Source organism: Crocodylus siamensis, chromosome 4, assembly GCF_052110815.1.
Source record: "Crocodylus siamensis isolate JL-2025a chromosome 4, ASM5211081v1, whole genome shotgun sequence".
Taxonomy (NCBI): Eukaryota; Metazoa; Chordata; order Crocodylia; family Crocodylidae; genus Crocodylus; species Crocodylus siamensis.
This window is the reverse complement of record NC_143398.1, coordinates 67,856,580-67,884,087: the sequence shown is the minus strand read 5'-3', so window position 1 is coordinate 67,884,087 and position 27,508 is coordinate 67,856,580. Positions and strand designations below refer to the sequence as shown.

At 41.2% G+C, this 27,508-nt stretch overlaps 1 protein-coding gene across 1 annotated transcript in view; it reads right to left on the bottom strand.

Moving 5' to 3' along the window:
- FRS2 (fibroblast growth factor receptor substrate 2) overlaps window positions 1-27,508 on the bottom strand; it is a 98,361-nt gene that overhangs the window by 38,235 nt on the left and 32,618 nt on the right. The window contains exons 3-4 of the mRNA XM_090042514.1: window positions 13,444-13,519; window positions 9,463-9,522 (exon numbers count right to left, since the gene is read on the bottom strand). The gene's annotated coding sequence lies outside the window, so the exon portion shown is untranslated. The remainder of the gene's footprint in view (window positions 1-9,462; window positions 9,523-13,443; window positions 13,520-27,508) is intronic.

Genomic DNA, 27,508 nt, shown 5'->3' with positions numbered 1-27,508 from the left:
TTAAGGTTAGATAAGCATGTGAAAAAATGCTCAGAATCAACCTGGAACTCACCCACACTTCAGAGTAGGAGCCAGGTTTCCCCACAGCCAGCTCAAATCTCTTGTGTAGAGCATGCACACATGCTGACTGGATACCGAGCTCTTGATCAGCTTGCTCTTGTTTTTTAAAATATATGTTTATTTATAGAATAATATTAAATGCAATTGATTCAGTTCAGTTGACATTCCTTGTGCTCTTTTTAATCTCCAACTCTCATATTTTGTCATATTAAGATAGCTATTCTTTAAATCACACCTAGTTTATTTAACCTAGTTCAATAAACACTGAACTCTTGTGTTGCAAAAGTACTTAAAAGAACATGTAAGAAACATAATTCAATCCTAAATGTTCTTATATACTTAATGAAAAATATTTCTGTAAAAAACAGGGGGGAAAAGGGGTTAAGACTGGATAGTCCAGGGGTAGGTAAAACATGGCCCGGGGACCATATCCAGCCCAACAACTGGTCTCATCTGGCCTGCCAGCTGCCAGGGAGGGCAGGAGCTCACCTTAGTAGGTGGGAACCTATGCAGTATGCTGCATCACACCCTGTCCTGTGAAGGCGCAGTTGTTGCTAACAGCTTCAGTACCAGGACTGCACAACACCAACAGGAAGCTGGAAGAGAGATATGGGGTGGAGAGTCTGCACTACACCAGCCAACCCAGCCCTGGCTGCAGCAGATGGGAGCAGCACGGGGCACAGCCCTCCCTCCTCAAGCTCCCAGCTGGATAGGATCAAATGGCATCTCTTCTCTCCCCCCACCACCAGTGCTGAACAGCTCACCAAAACTTCTTGTGTGGCACTTCAGTCCACATAATTGCCCATCTCTGAGATAGTCCACAACTCACGGACTGAGATCTTCATTCCAAACATTTCTTTTGAACAACTCACAATTCAGTTTGCCACAACAATTGCCATATAGGAGATATAGTAACTGTTTGTGGTTTGCACTGGCTACACCTTAATTTATCCCAGAATAATCTCACAACAGGAACATATGCTTCCATGACCACAAACTCCATTTCAGCTTGCAAACAGAACTATGTGACAACCCTGTGCACTTATTCAACTTCAGCTTATTACAAGCTGTGCCTTCTTCACAGTACCTATAAAGTGTTAGATGGATTATAATTTAAAGATGCTGTTTTCCCAACTTTTCATACTAAAGGCCCTCTTTATACCTTGTTTTGACAGGTACTACCTGCACTTAAAACACCCATCGCCTCTAGGGTGCAAACAGACTATGGACTTCTCTGGGAAGAAAAACCTTTTGTTCTGGGATCCTACAGACTATTGGTCCATTTTCCCCACTTTAAGTACCTGTGAAGTATGTGAGATAAGATATACTAACGCTTTCTGGGACAATTTACCTGGTCTGTAAATTAACAGCAGATGGTTCAGGTTAATTTCCAGTCATTCCAGGGATAAGTCCATTAGGCTGCGGGCTCTCAGGATGGCCATAGGGTAGCAAGTAAAGAGATATACTGTTCCTATTTTGTAACATGTTTTAATGTGGATCAATCAGGGGCAACCTAAAATACAATATCTGTTTATAGCCACCTTTGCACCTTGGGTTAGTAGATGAGCAGGCCTTCATTGCTGGGAACACTAAAGCACAGAACCTAGCACTCTCCACAATTCATCGGAGGACATATCCGAGTGCTGCCAATATTCAGTTGAAGCAGAACTACAATAAAAGAGATTCAAATAGAAACTAAACATGCTGGGAAAGAGAGTTTTGACTGCTGTTATTGCTGGCAATTATGAAAACAGAATACATTCAAAACTCAGAGTGGTAGGACCAAAGGTCCAGAAATGCAATCTAACTTTATTTGCCAGCAAGGAAATTTTAGCTATAATATTTCTATTAAATACTTTCTAACTAAATTCAGCACTGTATTTGAATGCTTAAGCTCCTTTCTCCCCACAAATCCATCCCAAAACAAAAAACTTGGCATTTTCAAGCTAAACTGTAAGCCCTCTGGCTCCTAGGAAAACAAAACTATTGTAACCACACACAAGCGCCAGCACACAGACTTGTAGTTTCTACACACCGCCCACACAGCCCTCTTTGAACTTGTGATTAGGAGGGCTGATGCATGATCACACCAAATTCCTTCCCTCAGCTCACACATCAAGAACTTGCCCTCTCAGCTGCATTCTTCTTCAAACAACCACCGTAACCTTAGCAACCCTCTGCTCCTAACATGGACAGCTGGTCCATTTAAAGTCAACCCAAATTGGCAACTGAAATGTTTGTTCCTCAAATTCGGAAGAGTTTTTCTTCTTAATGCCTGATCTTACAGAGATTGATTTAAGTTTTCCAAACATGATCAGCACTTTTGTTCCATAGCAGAGATCTATGGAACAAAGAAGTGCTGATCACGTTTGGAAAAATTGGAAATTTATCTGGGTTAAAACGTATTAGCCAGTTACTATTCTCCCCCAGAACTAGTAATTGAAGTAAAAAGGCATATTACACAAAACCCTGGACAAATCTTGAGAAAGTATAGGGGGGAGTGCAAACTAAGAACTATGACATTTTATCTTGAAATGAAATTGCATTTAAACAACAAAAAGAATGAAATACAATAAAGTACAAAAAAGTATAAATACAATTTTAACATTTTCCTTTAAAATACAAGAACTTCTTTGTGCTATATTTCTCCTTTAAATTTGTCTTTAAAGTTTCTAATTATTTATTCATTTATTTTTAATATATGCGTCTTGTCTGCAAGATTCAAGAAAACTCCAGACCCTGGAATTTTCTCCCTGTGAAGGTAATCATTTTGAAGCGATAATGTGATTTTTGTTCTCTTTGTGATGAGTTAAGCAAATTGGGCTCTTTGAATCTCACTATAAGGCACTTTATTTAGCCTGAACATTATTTTTATGATTATTTTGTACATCTTCCGTTTTTCAAAACAGTTTTGGAAGAGCTGAAACCAGAACTAGATGTGTTATTCCAGTATGTCTCTGGCTGGTGTTGTACATAGCAGCAAAACCACTGCTCCTTCCCCGAATGCCTTAATCACTAGAACAGAAGCATACTACCTCCTCTTCCTCTCTGACCCACATGAATCCTGAAGAATATCACTTCACAAAAAGTATATTCAACAGGGAACGTGAAGAACATGCTCACTGCAGAACAGGCCATACTTTATAGTTAGAACATTTGACTAGGAGCAAAAGATGTGGGCTAACCCCCCCTGCCAGCACAGGACTGCCACATTATGTGCAAGTGCTCCAACACTGAAAAAGTGTATGAAAAGGATAGGTCTCCAGCTCCAGCCATTTTACTGAACGGAAACAGCCAGTGGTTTGTTGGGGGGTGGGGGGTGCTTTTCAAGCAGTTTTCTGTGTACGTGTGAGCACACACATGCACAGGCCCCTACTGGTTGGGCTCTTCCAGATGTGTGTCCATGTGTTCACAAATGCACGGACACCTACTGGTTGGGCTGTTAAAGGAGATTTAAGTGAGAAGGTTATTGTAAGGAGGGTTAGATAACATAGGTGCCAAACTGCTTATCCCTTTCTCAATAGTGGCAGTTGTGGGCACGTGCAGAAGCAGAACCTTAGGTATGGAAAGAGTCTTACTGATAAAAACAGACATACCTGTAGACTTGGTTGGGGAAGGGGGGAATGGGGGGTAGTTGAAGATCTCACTCTTAGAGATGCCTAAAGGGTAGAAACAGGAATAAATGAACCATTCCAAAATGTCACTGTGTGAAGTGTTGTGGCTCTAACCATGGGATAGGAGTGAGCACTTAGTTCACATGCCTCACAGTGGGTGTGGGTGGGCAAAGGGAGAGTAGAAGTACTTGCACCCATGTTCTGGGGCTTCCAGGAGGTACATAACCTGTGGCTAGGGGTGCTTCTATTTTTCTGCTTTTGCTTCTCTCCTAAACAGGAGCTCAGTAAAGTCCAGTAGCTTGCAATTGATCAAATTCTGTACCATTTGCCTGATCTGAGGTACTCACAAGGGGAGGGGGGTGGTATTTGGACTCCATTTTTAGATTTCCAGAGACTGCAAGGGGAAGTAGTACATGATGAGGGGCCAAGATCAAGTAGGGAATGAGGACACAGCTGGCAGAAAGAATGATTTTACTGAACAAGCATTGATAAAAAGTGCCAACAAATAGGGACACAAAGATGGCAGCGGAGTTGCAGCTGCCTATTAGATCCAGTTGCTGCAGTGGGGGTGGGAAGAGCAGAGGGAGAGGGAAAGAGTGATGCAGTGTGGGATGCCTGGAGGACACACCTAATCTGTATCATGGAATGCTACGTATCCACAAATAACACAGAATCGGTTCATAGTGAACTAGTTCAAAAATAGTATTTTATTTTCCAGTTATACTTTTCAATGGTTCCAGGAAGGTTTAAATCAGGTTGACAGGCTTATATATTTGTCCATTCTAGGTTTAAGTCACATTAAAAACTATTCTAAATGCTGTGTGTATCCATGCCTCCAGCTCAGCTAAGACCTTTTGTGGATTTCAGCCACTGTTCCTTGTTACTCATCTGCACCCACTCTGAACCATTATTTTCCCTTTGTAGCAATTAAACCTTCCAAATAAATAGATTTTTTATCTCCCCTACTAGCTTCTTTAGTAGCCAATCCAAACCTACAGATTTTTTTTTCCTCAATAAAGAATTCCTCTGTATGTTTAATCTAGAGGATTAATGGTTTTCCGCTTCTTGTCATTTTAACTACATCTTTCTGAAAGTAGCAATCCAAGCACATAATTCCAAAGGTAGCTTTAAATGATCAATTAAAAGCTTTGTATTAAATATATTTTAGTTTGGAAATTCTTGATCCTTTTCAAATACGCTCATGAGCATGTGTTTTTGGCAGTAAGCACAGACAATGATGGGATCCGAGAACTGCACAACATGGCTAGCACAGGGCAAAGGTTTCTATTATATGTCAGAAGCAGCATTTTAGTTAGTGAGAGGGAGAAGAGGTAGGAATTAGGGGAAATGGAGCAGAAGGTTACAGTAAAAGTCAAGCAGTGTGGCTGAAAAAGGAGAGGAATCTAGTCTTAATTCTTGAAACAGATGCCTGGCCTGAAATGGTTTAAATAGTGAGTCAGCCCTCCAATATTTAACCACAAATGCTTTCTAAAACTTGAGGTCCAGAGTCCTTGCCAATTCTCTAAAGCCAGATAAGTGCCAAATCTCATAATAAAATAAGTGGCATGGAACTTATTTTTGTAATATTTTGATCCCTGGACACTGCTCATACAATCCTTTCATAAAAATCCTTTAAGCTTTATTTTAATATTCTGAATATATACTCTACCATAATTTTTTTTATAAAGTAACTGACACTTATTAGAAGATTCAGGTAATGCTGCAGAATTTATCAAAAATAAAGAACTGTCCTTCTGATGTAAACAAAACAAAATCTTGAATAATCAGCATGTTATTTATTGCCTTGTTACCCATTGGCTCCCTCTTTTTCTACCAGCCAACTCTTAACAAACGGCGGTAAAGATTTTTAGCTTAAGTAACTGCTCTTCAGCATCCTCTTTGCTACTAATGAAAAATGCATTATAATATTATAATTACAACATAATCATCATAGGATGAAGAATAAATATTCTGGCTATTTCCAAATATAAAATATACTGAGCACTCCTGTCCTTCCTGCATTGCTGACAAATAATTTACCTTTTGAACAATAGGTCAATACCTCTAATATACTTGGAAAATTTGTCTCATTGTCTTTGACTTTACTGGCAATAGATTTCTTTTTGTGTCCTTTTGTTTCTCTTGCAAGTATTCTGAAATTCTTAATAATTAATATAAATTCAAATCTATAAGTAAACTTTCTATTTCTTCCATCTATTATACATGGAGTTTTATTCTTATAAACTGTCTACACCTCTACCTCTAGGCCAGGACTATGGCTATTAATTGAGGTGTACGGATAGCTAAAGGTTTTTAATAGTTCTCAGTTATCAATTACACTTTTGTTTAAATTTTATCATAGCTCATTTGGCTCAGCTGTTTTCAGGTTTGTGAAACTGGACATTTTATATCAAGAGAGTGTGTAAGCAAACACTTACTGGTCTGAACTACATTCTGCTTGAAAATAAATGTAATCAATTCATGATCATTCCCAACTAAGAAACAGCCAATTCTTCTTTAGTGCTGATTAACGTCTCTGAAGAATTCCCTTTTTCTTTTTTTTTTTCCAAATCCAAAAATGATTTTGCATTGGAAAATTGTCACTTATTACCTTTAAAAACTTCAGTGATGTTCTGGTAACAGCAGAGTGAAGCTTTCAGCACACCTCACTCAAATTGAACTCCCTCCCTGATATGCAGGAAAGCAAGCTGTACTATTATAGGTAAGTGTTTGAAGAACCTTTTATCCTATTTTCTGCTGCATTTATCACCACACTGTCCAAACAATTAGCACAATCTTCCCTTTCAGATGCCATATTTATTGTCTTGTTTATACTGAATCTAGATGGTTTATGATTTTAATTAGCATCTCAACTAATATTTAAATCTACAGGAGAAGGCTTATAGGTTGATTTCCACTTTAATTTCAGTGCTTCTTTCAAATATATGTACATATTTTGGATCCTCTAGCATAGTTTCTGATTCTAAGTGACAGTGCAAAATTACTATAAATTACTATAAACTAGGTCACACGGTTATAATCCATCAAGACATAGCTGCATAATCAATTTTTTTCCAGCATCATCCCATTCTTGTACCTCGACTACTGAAACTTCATTTACTATCTCAGGGGTTTTCAACCTTTTGAATTAATAATACCCCTGGCAGCCAGACATGAAGCAGTGTATCCCTGGTGGCTAGATGTGGAGCGAGGGGTGCACAGGAGTGGGGGGGGAGGTATTGGCACATGCGGCCGAACGTGGAGCAGTGGCAGCCACCACGTGCGAGCTTCCCCTGCCCCCCTGCATCCGGCTAGGTAGGCGGTGCCTATGTGGCAGCACTCCATCCCCACCTGCCCATGTACCCCCTGGGGCCTTCAAGTACCCCAGGGGGTACGCATACCCCAGTTGACAACCCCTGTCCTGTCTGAAAAGGCGCTTGGAGTAAGAACCACCTGATATAGGTAAAACTGTGTACTTTATTCCCTCCCCTCTCTACAAGATTTAGAACCTTCCTTCAGGCTGGTACAAGCAAAGTTAGACTATTTTCCAGTATGGACATTCTTTCAAGTTGTTGAATATTCAATATCAAGGATCATATGAAGAACTACCCCCACCACCACAATCTCCAATCACCTAAATCTTTATCTCCTGGCTGCATGAAGTTGGATCCTCTCTTTGGACCCAGACATGATTATGAGATATTTTATGCAGGAGTTCTTATGTGTAGATTTTGGTAAATTTTAGAGAGAATAAGGTTTATACAGTTATGTATAACTGTAGATTTTAATTACTGCTGCACATTTACAACAAGCTATCTTTGTTCACTGCCAGAACATTAAACTAGTCCGTTACAAAAAAAAATAGTGGCTTTGAAAGAAAAAGAAAAAAGTGACCTCTTTTCCTGTCTTCCTATTTTAATGGTCTCTCATATACCCACATTAAGTGCCTATTTTCTATGGGAGAAGATTGATTCTTCAGAATCAAAGGTACTAAGGTACTAAGCCTTTAGTGGCCACTCAGAAGAGAGCGCAAGTTCCACACAGAGACCTGGACTTCACTTTGGATAAAAGCCTCCTAAATTAATTTACTGTACAAAGATAAGGAAAACCCACGCCTGAATAGGAAAAAAAAAAACACGCATTACCAAAAATCCTGAGTCTAAGGATAAATGCAAAGCCTCAGGCTTTTAGAGACAAGTCAGGAAAGTTCCAATTATCAAATTTAACTTGCTATACTAGTATTAAGTATATACTAACTTCATATGGTGCATTACTAAGTGTCTATTATCAATCTTATCTTTATGACAATGCTATATTTAAAAATGTTAAAACACATCCAACATCTCTGGAACATCTATCATTTTATAAAAGTATTACAAAAATTAGTTTATATGCAACAGGCCTTCACATTTACATTCTGGTTCTTTAGTTAATAAAACAGCCAAGCAAACCACTCATTGCATTCTATGCAGGCTCCCATATCTTCAAATGGGGGCATTAGCTGGACCAGAAGGACCTATGCACCACTTTTCATCTGCAGACCAGAAGTGCTTTAGAGAGATCAATATCATTATTTCTGTTTTTCAGGAAAGGAAACAGAGGGCCAAGGAGGTGAGGTGTCTTTCAGAAGATTACTTAAGAGGCCAGTACAAAGAGTGGGACTAGAACCCAGGGCCCCTGGCAAATGTTCAAAATAATGGAGTAATTGCTATCTGAGCATTTGTTTTGCCTCATCCCAAAATTCACGTGCCTTTCTATGCCATAGCTGTAGCAAGACAGGCAATATTTGAAATGGAGGTATAAAATTGACCCTAATTGTACAACTGCCAGGGCCAAATAGGGACCCAGGGCTACCTGTGCCAGGGTGCCCCGTGCCAAATCCCAGTGATCAGCTGGGAGTCCAGATCAAGCACAGGCAGCCCTGGGTATGGGACAAATGCTACACATGCGATTTAAGGCAGGATACAAACCGCCAAAAAGATATTCCTCATTAAAATGTGGAACATGTTTGTGGCTCGTGTGCCGCTTTGTGCCATAAGTTGGCTAAACATGTGGCACATAGCTATTTTTGCTGCAATTAACATGTTAATTACACCATAAATGTACTATCTGTCAGGGCTCTAAGTCTCCCATGTCCTATTCTGCCACTTTATCCACAAGGCCTGTATTGATATCTGTATCAGAATAATCAGTTACAGAAGATATCAAAGCCATGAACAAACTGGCTAACAAAGCCACTTGGAACTTCAGGGACAACAAAGGATCCAAAAAGAGCCCATATTATGGCTCTCATTGACTAAGAGCAGGCAAACTAACTTCTAAAACATACTAAGGATGAAACTCAGGCAGTTTGTTCAAATCCAGTTAAAACTCAAATTTTATATTAGCCATGAAGGCTATACAACTAATTCTCAGCTAAGCGTAACTTAACCTGAGATAATAACATGCCATTTTTCCTCCTTTTCTGGCTTATATATAACATTGTCTTAAAATAAAGCAACAAAGATACCATACTATTATTTCTACACAATAATATGAACAAAAGCCCTATGAATGCCCCTCCACTGACCAACAACCAAACAGTATTTTTCTATTCTATCATTCCAATCTAACCATGTACACCATGTCAGATATACCTTTGCCCCCCACATTGAAATAAAATACCTAAATGTAAGGGTGATCAAGGGAAAATATAAACAAATCGGGAAAAACAAAAGACCCTTTTAACTGGACTTTCTCATTTCCAGGACTTGGAAAAAATAGAATTCAAACCACTACATGTACTTACTATGTACAGAGTAGCTCCTCTACTATGATTTGCATGGTTTCGGACAAACAAAAAGTGAGTCTGGAAAAAGAAAAAAAAAATCTGAATCATGGGACAGGCAACATTTTAGAAAAAACAGTCAAGTACAAAGTACCAGTTAGAACCGTATTAGAATTGTCATACTTCATCCAAAGAACATCAAATTAGATTGCAGCATGTTAAAAGTATCTTATTTAACTATTATTATATACCACCAAAATAGATGTTAGTTAGAAAGTTCAGAGTGCAGAATCCCTTACCATTCCATGCATAAACAAAGCAAAAAAAAAGCGAACCCTTGTTTGCTCAGCCCTGCAGTCTGAAAGTTCCAAAGGTAGGCACAGTTCTGCATGAATAAACTAAAATTACTTTGAAAAATAAACTTTCAGTTACAATTGGCATTTCTTAAGCTACTGCTCACAAAATCTCTGTTGTTGAAAATCATTGTGTGGAAGTTCTAGGGCAGACTAGAGAACAAAGTCCAACATACCAGGATTCTGATTTAATCATCAAAATCAAATTCTCAAATATTTTTATGAACACTGATACAGTGAATTTACCAATTTCTCTCTTGAAATCCCTCTGTATTTTTCATATATTTCTAGTACTGCCAGTCCTCAAAGGCTGCAAAAATCATGCATTAGCAAATGCCCCCATCTCATTTCCGTAAATAAATTTTAGGTTCTTTTTACTTGTTATCTAATTTTTAGACTTTATGATCACATTTTTAAATCTTTCCTCTGGAGGTGGGAGAGCTTTTAAATGCAAGTTGTAATCATAAGATTCAAGAAGCTGAAACTTCAAGAAGGAAGAGTTTATAACACTGCACTTCACCAGCATGTCCTTGCGTGGCTTTTCTCCTTCTTTCACTGCTCATAATGCAAGAAGGCATAAAAAAAATATCAAATATGATTTAATCTTCTTTGATGCATTTAACACCTCTTTCAAAAACACACCACTGCCTTTTGAACTTCAAGCTACAGGGGTGACCAAAATGGGAGCAATTTTCTTTTATGACTATATTTTCTAGGTGATAGTTTATGATTCACATTTTAATATGCAACTGACTTTGCTATTTAAAGACACTATTTAATTAAAGTATATCCAAAGTCACTCACTCATTCAGCTTTAACAATGTGATCTCCTGTTTCATACAGGAAATCTTTAGCAAAGTGGATACCAGATGTATTTTAATAGATTCTAAGCATTACACTTTTTTAGTATTAGGGCTGCAACAATAAATTTTTTTTTGTCCAATACCAATAGCCAATTAACCAGACATATCAGTCAATACCAAACCGACTGCCAATATGCAGCCCAGCAACTTGGAGAGCAGCATTTGGCTGGTAAATCTGTCGGGGACAGGGGCAGAACAAGGCCCCCATGGTGGGGCTGGGGCAGGGGCTGCCCAGTTGAGACAGAGCATGGGACAGAGCTGCAGGCTGCTCGTCGGGGGGGGGGCAGGGGGGAAATGCACGTGCCCCCAGATCTGTGTGTGGGGTGAGGGCAGGCTGCCCACTGTGGGATGGGGCTGTGGACTGTACTGGCCTCTTCCCAGTGGGGGGGAAATGGGGGGCTGGACCAGGGCAGCACAAAATACACCAAATTTCAGGGGTGGCTGTAGCCCAACCTATAGCCCCCCCCCCCCCCCTTCCCCCCAGTGCACCCGCCCTGGCCCAGCCCCAGCCCCATGCCAGGAAGAGGCCGGCGCAGCCCCTGGCTCAAGCCCACAGCAGGCAGCTTGCGCACAAATCGGGGGGGGGGGGAGGGGTACCTGCCCTCCATGCCTCCCCTGGGGATGCACACAGCAGCAGTAGACACCCTCCCCCCGTGGTGCCATCCTGCACTCCACCCTGGCTGGGCAGTGCATGCACCTGCCCCAGCCCCTCCCTCACGATTGGGGCCTGGATCTACCCCCACCCCCACCACTTCCCTCCCCTACGCCTCTTCCCCTGCCACAGACTTACTGACCAGATGCTGTTCTCCAAGCTGCATTCCTGGTTCCACACATGCTGTGGATGTGCGCATGCATGCAGCATTTATCAGTGTTGTTAATTGGTCGCATCGGCCAAAAAGGCTGATTATCGACAATGTCAAATTTCTTTTTATTGGTGCTGATATGATATGGGCCGATATATCAGTGCACCGCTATTTAGTACCAGAAACACTTACATAAAGTGCACATGCACCATATTTACCCAAATCCAATATGACTTTCAAATTTGAGATAACCCCACAATAATTAGATTCTACATATAGAAAACAAATTTGTTATAATTTTCCAGGTATAGAATCTAATTATTGGAGAGTTGTCTTAAATTAATCCACCCACTGCTGTAATGGGGAGAGCTGCAGGGAAGTCAAGTGGCCTGACAACCAGAACTTGCCACTATCTGCCCTCCACACAGTTTCTGTGCCCTCTGGGACCCACATCCCTCGTGCAATGCCTGTGGCCACCTGGCATCGGCTCCCTCCACCACAGCACCTGTGCCCCCTGGCACCACCACTTGCCCTGAGCAACAGCTGTGGCTCTGGCTCAGGCCTGGGACACAGAGCACATGCTGGCTCCAGCCCCTGCCCAGCCAGGAAGCAGTGGCAGCAGCAGATCTGGGCCCAGCTGAAGCTCCAGTCCCAGGGCCAGAGCTGACACTGCTGAACCACTGCTGTATGTCCAGGTGGGGGCCAGAGCCAGAATGCACTTTGTGCCCTGGGCCAGAGCTGGAGCCACAACTCAGGGTACATGGCAGCAGAAGGAATGGCGGGGGGGGAGAGGGGTTCAGAGGGAAAGACTCAGACTCCAAACCCAGCCCGGAACCAGGGCTGCCTGCCACCCTCTTCTTGTACTCGACTCCAAGACAAGGATCTTGCCTCCACCCATATTAAATGTGGGGAAAATAACCCTCATCTTGGATTCCAAGTAAACAGAATATATTTTAAGAAGCAAGCTTTTACACAACAGCCTGTTCAAACCAGATCAAATGAACATTGTAAGACTGAATATCTATTTACAACTGCATCTATTTAAATTTTTATTTTGAAGTTTGGACTGTCCAATTTAAAATTTATAGTAAGTTTTAGTTGATATACAAAATCAAACCAACATTTCCTGAGAAATTTCCTCTGTATTTACCATTCTAGGACAGAAATCACAGCAGCGGATTATTATAGATTCTAATATAATAAAAAGAATAGGTTTCCCCTGTTTGTTTTTCTTCACCTCTATTACAGTTTTTAAAAACAAAGCTCTAAAGTTAAAACTAAAATAGCTTGATTTAAAATAAATTTCTTATTATTCCACTAGCCATGCTCCTTTAAGAAAATTAAAGGAACTTTTTAGTTTTCAGAATATTTTCAGTCCATCAGGGAAGCCAACAAAACTAAATACAGCTAAGACATGGAGGAACTAGGAAAGGCTTCTCTCTGTCTTGGAGTACATTTGTTTGTTTGCTTTTTATGGGCAGCAGTGGAAGAAGAAGGGATTCCAACCAAAGTAATCAAGTTAGAAATGGAAAGCATTGCCATGGATCAGTTCTATTGATGATGGAGCTTTCAGAATAAAAAAAGTATATAAACTTATCACAAAAATTCCTTCCCTCCCTCAGGACACACAGGTCTATAGACTCTGCTGTAGTGGAGTCATACCCAGAGATGTGATCTGTTAATATAGGCAAAACCCCCCCCACTGAAGAAATGGCTAGTGAAATAACTGGCAGAACAAGTCTATACTAGACTGCTGTTAAGGAGTCAGGAAACCCCTGTCCTCCAAATTCTGATACAATACATCGCAGTATCTCTTACTGAAAAAGAATTTAGATTGACTCAGCAATTTACAAGTAGCTGGGAAATGGGGAAATTCTTAACAAAACTGTCATTATGGGGAAAAAGTAAACATTTGTCTGTGCATTTTCAGACAGATTTCAAATAAAATCTTCACTCTGCAACAAGATGTGAATATGCACTCACTGCTCTGGCCTGTATTTCCAAATTGGCATCTTTGCAAACAGTGTCCCATTTACACCAACAGAAACATTCACTGTACCTAGAAATAAAGGAAAAGTTTCAAGGAGTGTATATTCCAATTAAAATATATCAATCATGCAGCAATTGACACTTCAAGCACAGTTACTGAAAACAGCCACCAGATTCGTTCCTCTTTATCCTCTCATTTGACTCCAGGTCTGTTTTTCCTGAGTCTTTTTTCAAACAACAGAACCAACACAAACATCCAGTACCCTCTCCTACAACTCTGCCAAGAGGATTTCCGATTCAGTTGAGTGATACCTTGGCAGCATCAACTGGCCCCTCTGGCATCTGTAACTAATGGATGTTTCAGTAAGTCAGTGGGGTGATGCGCATCACTAGAGACTGTCAATTATTTTCTTCAGCGAGTGAAGCCAGGCAGATACTCCAGCTGGTAGGACCAGAGGCAGCTAAAGGGATGGCTGCACTGGAGAAAGATGATAAAATGGGCATGTCTATATATGCATATTAATGCTACAGAATAAACTAGCACATATTGCATCAGAGTTTATTGCTCCCAGGTGCCAGGTTTACACACACCCTGGACCACAGCATGTTGAGCTGGGTCAGAGCAGCCTCAGCAGGCAGGAGGTACTGGGGGAAGGAGGGCAGGGTCAGCCTCCCAGTCCAGGGCTGCTTCGACCTGGCTCAACATGCTGCGGATGGGCTGGTTAGGGCATGAGGGTGCTCTAGTGAGGGACTAACCAGCAGGCAGCCCCTGTACTGAAGCACCCAGTGTCCCAGCCAGCTGGGTCAGTGTCTACATGCTCACTGCTGTGGAGTAAAAAATTTAAAAGCATAAAAAAAGCTCTGCAGCAGGGTAGTACTTGCATTTGCAAGTACTACCCTGCTGTGGAACGTATTAGTTTACTCATGCCTAATAGCACAGCACGGGTAGATGCCGAGAAGAAGTTTACTACAGAGCTAATTAATCTATTCCTCATCTACTCCTTAGTAAACATCTTGTGTAGATGGGCGCAATGGGGATTCAGTTAGGGCCACCCCTTCTCCCAGAACTGTCCATGGGAAAGACTCTCTCTACTTGGGCCCAGAAGTTTCCTCCCTTTCTGTAGCTCTCCTGCAGAGAGAAGTCAGAGACTTCAACCAGTAAATGCAGAAACAGGAATTGCTATAAAAAGCAAAGAAAGAGGTGAGACAGACTAGACTGTATCTTCCACCAAAAGCCTGTGGGACTCCACTATTCTAGTAACACTGTGACCTAGGTGATGCCTTCTCTTTCCACGCAACACAAGAGGCAGCAGCCAAGAACTGCAGCCACCAGGAACAGAGGCAGTTAAAGCAAACACCTTTGGACCTAGAGCATTCTGATTTTTTAACTGTTTTGTCTCTACTTTCACTGTCCTATGCTGTTTGGTCATTTTCTCCAACTCTCCTGCTACCCTACAGTTTCCACTTCGGTCTCACCCCACAACTGCTTCTTTTTTGCTGCTTCTTTTTTGCTTTCCCCCTTACCTTAATCCACAACCTTTTTCCCTACCTCCTATTTAACCTCTCCCTCTAAAAACCTGAAATATGACATTCATCATGACACTTCACTCCATTTGTGCATCAAATCCGTTCTTCTCACAGCCTTATGCGAGTTCTATGCGGTTAGCATCTTCTATTACCCTAATGTTTTTATAGTATCTAACATAATAGAACCTTATTTTTGTTTGGACCTTAGACACTACTTGAAATTTGATAATGAAACATTCCCAAAATTGCTTTAAAGACAAGTTTTCTCTTCAGGATAGGTTAAAGAAGATTTGCATACTGTCTTCCATGCCTCCCTTCGTAACAGGACTAACCTGTTGCTTTTGACTACCCAGACAGGAAAGTTCTACCCAATAACTGCTGTTAGGAAGGTTGTAATTTCCATTGGTATTAAAGCAGGGTTCCACTGATTCTTTAAATTAACAAACACTTTTTGCATTCTTCCATAGCCTGTTTTTGCAGCAGATAAGCACTTACATGCAATTCTGCATTTAAATAAATTCCATTACATGGTATTGTAAATCTATATTTCAGGTACATTATGCTTCACTGTAATGCAGAATACAGGGTAGATATGTACCTACTTTATAGACTGACTAAATCAGAGCGACTGTGAAGGTCCTTTCACAGTATCGGAGGAAGTGAACTCAGACTCACAAAAGCCTATGCTATATGTCTTTGATTTAGTTAATCTATGAAGTGCAAATCTACCCTGCCTTCTGTTTGGCTTCAGACTAACATGGCTAACTGCTTCTCAACTGTAAAGACATCAAAGGTATACCCAATATGAGGAAAAGACCAGATAAATGGGGTATATAGTTGTAATGGAATACAACCATAGTATGTAGTTTGTTCTCCGCACACATGAAATGTAACTTTAGGAAGAACAGTAAAACTGAAGGATTTAAAATAAAACTTGGAAGTTACCCTTGGGATGAATTTTACATGATAAGTCAGCATCAACTTGCTTTTGTAGCACAAGATAAATAGTTGTTCTACAAGTGCCAGGAACCTGTTCCAGCTTCTTGCAGGGGGAACAGCCACCAGAAATATTGTTCTGAAAGTGAGGTGGCAGACTGTTTTCCAAGAGGGGCTCCACTGCCTGTAGGAGGACATTTTGGCGCTTTTACATCAGAGCAGGTTCTGTAACCAAGAAATAGGTGTTCATCATGCCCTTAAAAAAATGTTGAGACCATCAGATCAGAAAAATACCATCATGGCTTCCCAGGCAGCTGCTATAATACAAAATCTGTGCACAAATCCCTGGTTCACCATCCAGAGTGTCTGGGGTTTTTGATCAATGTCCTTTCCTCTCTCTCTGCCATGTTTTTTCTTGGTTTGTTTCCTCCTATTTAAAGTGAGTGGCGAGAACCTTTTATAAAGCTGCACTCCCTTTTGTAAAATTACCCCTTGTACCACCCCCCCCCCAGACTTCAAGTACCTCATCAGATGATTTTGTTGCATGGTTACAGGCTCAGCTGGAAGAACAGGTTTCCCCTGGGCATTAGCCAACTCACTTTCCTGGTAAGGAAAGTTATTCTATTTCTGATGGTCCTTAGTCACTGTCCCAGGTGCCAGTCTCCCTTTCCTTTTCACAAGTTGTGATGTATTAACGCTGAAGGACAACATGTGGGTATAAACAGATAAAGCACAGTACACCCCAGTTATCTGGTTTGCACACAAGTGCATAAAGCAAAGTGGTTTTATATTAATTATATCTCATCTATCTCTGGACAGACTGTGTACACAGAAAAGAAATGTTGTTCTGGCCCTGAAAGCAGCTGATATTTTTCTCAGGAGGGTCAAAGCTATACTTCTCAAACTTACAGAAGTCCCAGCCATGTCGTCTGTCACAATCAGAATAAATGCATAATTTGTGGAAAGAACAGTGCTTTGGAGACAACAAATCACTATGTTCTAGCAAACAGATATTCTGGTCTCTCCTGGTAGCTATTCCCTGAACTGAATTGGGATTTGGACAAACCTCTTCCATAAACCCTAGATGTCAACAAACAAAAGGATCAGTCTGCCTGGTTCACTAAATGAAGTCCCTTCAAAAAATCCAGCTCTGTGTATTCACAAGGTAAGACCACACAATAGGACACTGAACAACAAAAGGGATGAAATGAGACACAGGTGGGGAAAAAGGAATTAAGAGACTGTTCATGCAAGATCTGGTTCTCCTGCATAAGAGAATCAGCATTTTGACAGATTTCAGTAAGAAATGTATGTTTAGGGCCTTGTTGCACATTAGTTTTAGGTGGCTCCTGGAACTCTTAACCCCTGGATTATCCACACATTAATAGCCAAACCTAGTTTTAAGAGCACTTTAGGAGGCTTAGTTATGCCACTCCAGGGCAAGTTTCTCTCTGATCTGTGTTACTGCTTGTGTTCCACTGAAGTGTGGCCACACCCCACAGATGAGGGGCCCCAGCTACAGTCCTCCAGCATCCCAGGATGCAGTGTCCCCTCCCCCACCTTCTTGTTGTTTGTGGACAAGCTTTCCACCCCCAAACTCTACTGCCCACGGGGCAGTTCCGGCATCAAGCTAACTCCCCTTCCTTCCCCCAGGTGTGCAACCCCATGCAAACAGCCTACAGAGAACATGCCAACTAGCTAGGTCACAGATGGGTCCAGAAGCAGGGTCTACAAGCGGCGGCAGGGGGGTGGTCGGGGGGAGGAAACAAGATAGGGGGCCAGGCAGAGTTCCCATGAACTGGAGCTTCTTTCCCAGGGCAGGGGCAGTACCTCCCCCCAAAGTGCCTTCCCTCACTGGTCCCACCTCCCAGACACGCTGGGAAGCATGACCAACACCCTCCCACCCCAATCCCAAATCCCAATTTAATAAAACATGAGACGTTCTTTAATTTACTTCCTTTCTGTTTGTTTTAAATTTTTATTTATTTTTATTTCATCCTCCAGTGGCCGACTTCATTTCACACCCTTCCCCCAGCCCCATTTCCTTTCCACCTCCCATTTCATTACTCACCCCCATCCCATTAACTCTCCATCTCCCAGCTTCATGTTTCTACCCCAATGCCTCACCGCCATCCCCCCACCTAGAGCAGGAATACAAGCCTGTTTGAGCTCACCAGCCCTGTAGTAGTAACTTACAGCTGTAGCTCCTAGTCAGGCCCCTGCTCACCAGCCCACTAGTGGCAAGTCACGACTGTGCTGGTAGAATCACAGAATCATAGAAGTAGGGTTGGAAGGGACCTTATAGATCTTCAAGTCCGACCCCCCTGCCAGGGCAAGAGAAAAAACTGGGCTCAAATGTTCCCAGCTAGGTAGGCATCAAGCCTCCTCTTAAAGACTATAGGGGACAGTCAGAAGGTTTTTAGCCTTAAGGTGCAATTACTCAAAACCTGGATTAGCACTAACATTTGAGCAGCTCAAAAGTGCAACATGTAACAAGGACCTTATTTTTAGAGACACCACTTATCTCCTTTTATAGTCATCACCCAAGTGCTCTTAATTCTCACAGCCTTGCAAAAGAACTGGGAACATTTTGTATAATTCTGACCCACAACAATATAGGGATAGAAGGTAGAGCAGGGTGGAAACTTAGAGATGAACTAGTTCAGAGGCAAGAGCATTGGTAGGGAATGACCTACTTCATGAGATGCTCGGAATGGACCAACAGAAAGAAACGAGTTAGTTCTAAAGTTGCTACTCTATGCTATCTTCTGCCTGACTTCATATTAATACAGCTATCATGCCAAGAACAGCTGGTTAGCTCTAACTACAGGGATAGTTTAATTCATATCCCAGCCTTTCTATTATCCAACTTCAAAAATGTGGGGAAATCACTCATCCAATTAATGCGCAGCTCCATGGAAAACTCCCTCTGGATAACATCTGATAACCTCATTTGCCCCAAAGCTATGGGCAACTACTGACTCTTGAAGGAATTTGGCATCAAAACATAGCTGCACTGCTCCCAATGAGCCCTAAGGCCAGTGAGAACAACTACCAAAAAAGAACTTATTTTCTACTAGATTTGTGTATCTGATCCTTTACCTCTGCCACAAACAGTTTGCCATCGCTCTTATGGAAGAATTTCCATTTGTGTATTCCCTTTTGCTACCCTAGATCTGTGCATTGATTACTACCCTGTGCCAGGATCTCTTCACTGCTGTTTTTAAAAGATGGATAATTATAGTACACCTCAGTTTTGCCAGCTAGATATACCATATCCACAGTCAAGTCTTACTAAAGGGGTGGCCAAACTTCCCAACCCTTCTAGCCTCAAACTAAAATCTGGTTGTAGCCAAGAGCTGCATTACCCAACAAACTAAAATATGCATGCCCCAGAAAAAAGGACTGGGATAGTGTCTCAGCTTGAATAGCGCATTTGTTAGAGGAATAAATAATAAGCAAAACCAAAAGAAACATGAAAAAAACAAAAACAGAAGAAAGATATTTTTAACCAGTTGTCAGGAAAAGCTCCTGCCAGGCTACTTAAATGTATGTGGCTCAGAAGTGTATAGTCTTTCTCTTGCCTCTGTGGAGGCAGACAAAACTAAAGGGGACCATAGAGGTTATGACATTGCACCCAGATCTTCCTCAAACAGGAAGAAGGCTGCAATGCTTTTTACAATGGATCTGTGGATCTTAGCAAGATGAAAACCAGAATTACCAAGCATTTTACAGGTAGTTCAGGCCAAGAATATTAATTAACATAGTGAGGCAAGTTGCACTGGTTTCCATCTTACACTTTGGGGAAGTTTGCCCTCATGTTATATTATTTTGTAAAATCAAAATAATCTTGCTGACTATTAATGGGGTTTTTTTTCTAATAGTTAAATGATATCGTCAAAGTTTCTTACAGAAGAGTTACATAAAGCTATTCAAAATACAAGGATTTTCAAATCAAATGTCTGTCCTTTCATTATCAAGAAATATCTACTCTTATTAACTTTACTGTCTGCAAAGACCAAACTGTAACGAGAGAGCAAAAGCACTCCTGGCCCAAGGCAGACCAGGAGTTTTCAGCTATCCTTGACTGGTGGAGATGGATCAAATGCATCTCAATGAGCTTGTGACCCTCTGATTCACCTCTTGACTAATACTCCATTTGAATAATCCTTTAGAAGAATAATCTGTGATTTTTAAGAAATTTGTCAACATTTGTCTGTAGTACACAGAAATCATTCTAGGATTTTGAATTTTGGGGCCCAATCATGTTTTGCTTCTAACTTATTCCAGTTATCACAGCAGTCATAAAAATAACACTGCAAGCTAGGCAAGTTTTAGATGGAAAACAAGAATATTTCACGAACTATAATTTTTCACACGTCAGGGCAAAATGAACAGACAACCACAGTGGAGCAATTTTATGAGCAGGAACAATCTTCCTATGTAAGAAGAAAGAAGAATACCCATACAAGTACCATTTCTGATCCTCTAAACTGCAGTTTAGCTGAGCAGTTTATTTATTTCATACCCTCCGACAACAAAAAAAGTATTTTCTAAAAAGCTGGAATTTAGAAATTAGTTGTTAACTCCAAGATCTTCAAAATTGAGACTAAGCTTTAAAAGTTCGTAGCCTCTTAGTAGGGATCCTGGATTTCTCCAATTTAAAAAAATCCCCAATTTTCAGATTTAAACCCGAAATCCACTTTTTTCCAGTGATTAAAATGAAATGCCACTAATATGTAGATAGATATATAGTGGCATTTCATTTTAATCACAGGAAAATGTAGATTTTGGGTTACATTTTTTAATCTGAAAGTTGGGGATTTTTTTTTTTACATCAGAGAAAACCAGAATCCCACCTTATAAGTAGGCAATTTTATTGTTAAAGAAGCCAGACTACATTGTTTGTCCAGGCTGCCATTTTTAAACAGGTGAAGTAGTGGGTAGGAGGAAGAAGGCAGACAGAAAAAAAATTGCCAGTTTACAATGGAAATTCAGTTATATTCTATTTTTTATAATATCTGTTATTATAGAGTAAGAATTGATAATATTTTGATCTTATAATACCATTTCTATTTAAGCCAAAATAATATTGCAGCTATCCAAAAGCAACTAAAAGCTCAATATTATACATACCACATTTATTCAAATCTAAGAAAAGTTCCCCACACACACAAATCAGCATGGGGGAAAAATTCCCTCACCTTAGATTCACATACAAAAGCAGAGGGAAGGGCAGGCAGCTGCTGCAACTCTCTCTCTGGCCTTGAGCCTGGGCTGGGCAATTCTTAGCAACCCATTAAGGAGCAAATAGGAAACAAAGGTACACAACAACTTTAAAAAATTCAAGCCATATCTTTAAGTGGCTCCCCTAAAACACTGACTTTAGTAAAAATTACCTTACATAGAACACAGTATTATGGACCATAACCTGTGTCTTTTGAAATTCCAGATTCATCTAGTCTCTCTGATCAATCGGGTAAGTTCAATCGGGTAAGTTTTCTTTTCTCCCTGTCTGAAACAATGTAGAGCTCTTAAAGGTTTATTCTTTTACAGAAACATTTAAAATCTTCAGCCTTAGTACTTACAACGCACACATATATGCGTGCATGTGTGCACACTTTCTTCAGCTCCTTTTAATTCTTATTTTTATAGCAGAAAGTAATGAGTTTTCCCTTTAACCTTAATATTCGACAGCTAAAGGACCTCCTATTGCAACTGCACATAAATTAAAGCCAAATTTATAACAGTTAACCAATCTGAAGTTCAATACTTAAAGAATTATAACACTCTATGCTTCATAAGTACCACTAACTATATTTTTCCCTTTTCATTCATAAAGCTTTATTTATTTTTGTAAACAATGATGGAAATTGGTAGCATACCATTTGTTTTCAAAGAAGTTACTTCACTTGTGCTTCAAAAGTTAATGTCACCACTTCATATTCATTTTTAATTACTGGTTGAAACTACTTTGGCACCAGTGCAGACTCTACAAAAGATGGTTAAGGCTTAGACTTAATTACCCTTTTACAGAGATTATGGTTTGTGAGACTACAACAGCTTCATAATCACCACCACGGGTGAGAGCCTTGGCAACTGTGTTCCAAAGCAAGATGGATAATCCAAGTTAAACCACAACTCATATTCCTTCCTCCTATCGTTTCTGTAGCTAATAAATAAGCAAAAAAAATTAAACAAAATCTGAGTTTAAGGCATCTGAGGAACATACCAATTATCTAAGTGCACATCCAAGAATAGGTGATTCAATCAGCAAGAACATGCTATGGCTTTCTTTCACTATGGAAAAATAAATCATACAAAAATATTTTCCCAAGAAAGGAACTGAGGGGTAAGTAGATATTATTTACAGAAGCAGCAAAAAATTATATATTTTATTCACACAGCTCCCTTCGATTTAAATGGATCCCCACATTTCATAAATTATAATGCAATTACTTTGCTGACAACTGGAATATGGCCATCTTTGAAGCAGAGAACAGAAACTATTTAACAGTATGAAGATTACACAAATTAAGAAGTATTCTAGCAGTTGACAACCATTGTGGGTCAGCGTGACCCAGTTTGGGTCAAAGGCAAATGGGCAGCAGGCACCAAGACCCAGTCATTGCTGGTGCCTCTCTATGCTGCAGCAAGGGAAAGCAACTGGGCCAAAGACCTCCTCTAGAGGCCAGATCCAATGGCTGTAGGTTGCTGACCTCTGACAACTTAAAATGTGGTAGATAATGTGGTTGTTGGAAGAGAACAATTGTAGAAGAATTATCTGTCACCCTTGCATCTCAATATGCCAGTCCAAAACTTGTGAATTGAGCATCTCTTTTCTTGTTAATGTAATTGTGGAACATGCAGTCAAGCACTCAGAAATTCCTACAATCTTGGCTGTACAGTTTAAGTCTAGCCTCTTTGTACATAATCAGTATTTTATGACAATCGCATACGATTCTTTTCCACAAAATCTTTGCCTCTGCATGCTTAGCATGAAGCTTTGAACATCAGTATCTGTCACATTGTTCTCTGTTATTTGAGTCAGACATAGAATGATAAGACTCAAAGACCTTTGGTCCATTCCAGGCTCTGGTAGGTACAGCCTTCTGCTCATCCCTCCTAGGTTTGATCTCCCTGCCCCAGCTCGCTTTCAGATTGCTTGATGCCAGTTCAGTTCTCCTTGCCAGTAAATCCTAGTTCCCAGTTCACTCACCTTAGCATGCTAGATCTTTGCCCAACAAGACCCAGTTTCCTTCCTAACATCCCAATCTATGGCTGCTTGCAGGTGTGTGAAAAAAACAAAAACAAAAAATAACCATCACTTTACTTCCAGCTCAGCATGTCATCACACTAAGCACAGTGCATGCTCAGAAGAGGCAGGGTTTTTGGCATGTTTCCCTAATAGCTAAATTAGGGCTTTTGGGCATGTTTATCTAATAGCTAATTTAGCTATTAGGTAAATGTGCCAAAAAGTCCTGCTGAAGTGCACGACCTATACAAACGGTGGGCAGCCAGGTCTTCTGGGCATGGGCTGTTTTTCTTCTGGGGGGGGTTTCCCCCATGTCTGTCAGCAGCCTATCAGTACATTTCCAAACTTCACTCACTCATTCACATTCCACATCCTTGCTGACTCCCAGTCTTCCAGTCTCAGTGCTCCTCATCTAAAATCAATGTCCTCACCTGACTAGTCCCAACCCTTTTACCCAACCAGACCCTGTTCTGTGTCTATACCCCAAATTGTCACCTCTCTACTCCACCACCTTCTTCCCATTGTTTTGCAAGTTCCCACCCTCCTTTCCATGTCAGTCCCAATCTTTTTCACCTCAGCTCCTTGCCCAATCTTGATTTCCCTTCCTCCCAACTTCTAGACTTGGATTCTACCTCATTTTTCAGTCTCAGTCTCTACCCTCTAGGCTCCTTAACTCAATCTACTCTCTAAGTCATGGAACCCTGGGGTGCTTGAGAGATCCTTTTACGGGTGACACAGCCACATGATATTATAACTGTCCAGAATGCAACTGGCTACACATAATTTACAAGATCAACTTTATTGATTCCTTTTTGAAATCCCTGTGTCAAAAACATTCTGACCTGCTGTGGTCTTTCTGAATTTATTACAACAGAAGAATTACTCTACAATTTTTGCATTAGAAAGCTAAAAGCTGGCATTTTCAGAAGGGTGCATCAAGTACAAAAAGGTTAAGAACCACTGCTATAAGCCTTCCATGACAAACAACTCTCCATCTAGTTTTCTCTCTCCTGCATTTGAAATCATAGGGCTTCCTCCTCCAAGGCAATTAGGCACTATCAAGGAAAGCACAGAAGAGACGAGTGTGACCTTATTCCAGCAGCAGTAGCAGAGGCGGGGAGGGCGGGGGAAGAGGTGCATCAAATTATGCCACACTAAGCTTTCCTGCAATTGCTATAAATCCTTTACCTAGCTATGGTGCCATGTCATATTCCTAAAATGTGGTTTGTGTTTTGTGGGACACTGTATAGGTACACCTTATCTTGTTTATCACCTCAGGCTGCTTGTACACATAAAAAAAAAAGCACGCATTTTACTGGAAGCAGCAACACATTACTTCAACTCAACTCTGCAGCGTCTGTAAAGACTGGGTGATTCAGCAGGGCTTTTTAGCATTTAGCTAAAGCTGATTCAATAAGCTATTAGATAAAAGTGCCAAAAAAACTCCACTGAAGTGCCGGATCTTTACAGATGTTCAGCAAGCCGGGATGAAGTAACACGCTGAGGAATGTGAGGGGCTTGGCATGGGAATACACCAAGTTTAAAGCACTAGGTTTTGGGGGGGTTTTGTTTTTTGGGTTGGTTTTTTTTTTTTTTTTGGAGGGGGGGGAGAAGAGGTGTTACACCTGCAAGTCATGGCGCAATTTCCCCTACTAGTAGTCTCAGTCTCCCATGTGATTGTCTGAACCCTCTGCCCACACAAAATATGTTTTTTAAAGTAAACAGAGACCATATAGACCTTGGCTTTTACAAGAGCATCTTTCATCCTATTAAGGCCACAACTTTCTCCAAGTCACCCTGCTTGACTGTAGGGGTTTTCACAGTACCTCTGTGTGGTACAAGGAAACCCCTGCCCTTGCCCTACTATCAGCTTTAACCCTAGGATCCAAACTATTTAATGGCCACCCATTAGCTCAAAATTACTCTATTTCACTTTTCCACAGAGCCACTTCCAACATCTACCCACCTCCCTAGCACTTCCCCAGATGTCTTTAGTGTGGGGTTTTTAAGATTCCTCCTACAGTTCTCTCAGCAGGAATTACCCAAATCTTGGCCCAAGACTCCTTGCTATGAAAGAGTTTTTAAACAGCAAGAAGCTGCCCTTCCAAGTTACTCCTCAAGCTTAGGAAGAGGGAACGCTTTTATAACCCAGCCTTTTCCCCTGCCAAAGCTTGCTGTAGCCAGCTGTTATATAATCTGGGATGCAACCAAGAACAAGTGAGAGCTAAAATTTGAAATGAGTCTTAAAAGATCCTCTCTCAGCCTCAAGGTCTGTTATATATTCATCACTGCGACTTTTAATAAAACTGGATTCTTTAAATGCAGACAGAAAGCTTCATTAATGCAGACTTAAGACTGTTATCACATACCCTTCCAGAATGCCGAACACAGAAAAACTCAAGTCTCTGAAAAATGAGGAAAGAAAGAAGCAATGTGCATTTCCAAGATGCTTTAGAATTCTGCCCACCTTGAAGTTGGCAATAATCAATCTATGCATGTCCTCTGGCTGCAATCACTACCACCATTATTAAAGCGCAGAGAATTAAACAGAGCAGCTTGAAAGACCTCTTTGTGATATGGAGCAATTTGGGTGGGCCATGCCCCTCTCGTAGAAGCAAGCCTCTCTGCCAGAGCCTCATGAAGGTCAAAGACAAGATCCACACATCCCCTGAAAAATCCCATTCGACTAGTGTTACAGCTTCGTTCTAAAAGTTGTGTCAGTAGCCAGGTAGAGGGATCTTATTGGCATGGGATTGTCAGCAGTTAGATGGGAGAAGTGGAGTCTGTGAATTTAAGTTTTGGAAAGTACAGTGTTAGGTGGCATCATGCCCCCAAGGGTGATGAGACTGTGCAGTTTAGCAGAGTGGTAGTCTTTTTAGGGTAAAATGGTATATGGATAAGCATATGCTTATAGACACCTGGTGTGGGCAGACCTCGGTGAAAACCAAAAAAGCAGAAAAGAATGAGTGATGCCAACAAGTAGAAAAGGGTAGACAAGGTCCTTTGAGTAAATCTAATATTTTTTTTTATCAGACCAACTCAAAAAGTTGGAAAAATTCTTCTTTGCAAGCTTTTGGGCACAACCCCCCCTTGTCAGGCTGAGGAAGCATCTGCAGTTGGTGTGTGCTCTTCCTGGATGGAACAAATAGTCAAAAAGTCAGAGGCTGGTATGCATGCAAGAAAGCCAGTCAGTGAAAATGGAAATTGGGGAGTCAATGGGTGAGAGACAGGTTACAGTACACACCTACACAACCTTACCTCTGAACATGTCAATTTTCAGAGGTTTAAATTTGTCAAATTCAACATTCTAAAAGAGGATACCATAACTGGCAAATGTTAAATTTGTATTAGTAAAGTTTTCTGTCACAGAACTTTTCTAGGCTGTTTTTCTTTCATTAAAAACATTCTTTTTTTTGTCACCCCTTCCCCCCCTTTGAGAACTAGTAATCATTTTGACAAACGGAAACAAGGAGGTGATACTTCCCCTCTATTGGGCAGTGGTCAGACCGCAGTTGGAATACTGGCATAGTTTTGGGCGCCACACTTCAAGAGGGATGTGGATAACCTGGAGAGAGTCCAGAGAAGGGCCACTCGTATGGTTAAGGGCTTGCAGGCCAAGCGTATGAGGAGAGACTAGGACACCAGGACCTCTTCAGCCTCTGCAAGAGAAGGTTGAGAGGCGACCTTGTGGCTGCCTATAAATTCATCATGGGGGCACAGAAGGGAATTAGTGACGCTCTGCTCACCAAGGCACCCCCTGGGCGGGTCACAGGAAATAGTGGCCATAAGCTAGCAGAGAGCAGATTTAGACTGGATATTAGGAAGAACTTCATAGTTAGAGTGGCCAAAATCTGGAATGGGCTCCCAAGGGAGGTAGTGCTCTCCCCTACCCTGGGGGTTTTCAAGAGGAGGCTAGATAGGCATCTGGTTAGGGTCATCTGAACACAGCACTCTTTTCTGCCTATGCAGGGGGTCAGACTCAAAGGCCAACTGCACCTTGTCATGCATCCACAGATGCATCTTGAGCAGGTCCAAAGAGGTGATCCTCCCGCTCTATGCGGCACTGGTCAGGCCACAGTTGGAGTACTGCGTCCAGTTATGGGCGCCACACTTCAAGAGGGATGTGGACACCATGGAGAGGGTCCAGAGGAGAGCCACTCGCAAGATCAGGGGACAGCAGGGCAGGCCCTATGAGGAGAGGTTACAGGACCTAAACCTGTTCAGCCTCCAAAAGAGAAGGCTATGGGGGGGATCTAGTTGCCTGTTATAAACTAGTCAGGGGGGGATCAGCAGGCATTGGGGGGAGTCACTGTTCCCCTGAGCACCGCCAGGAGTGACGAG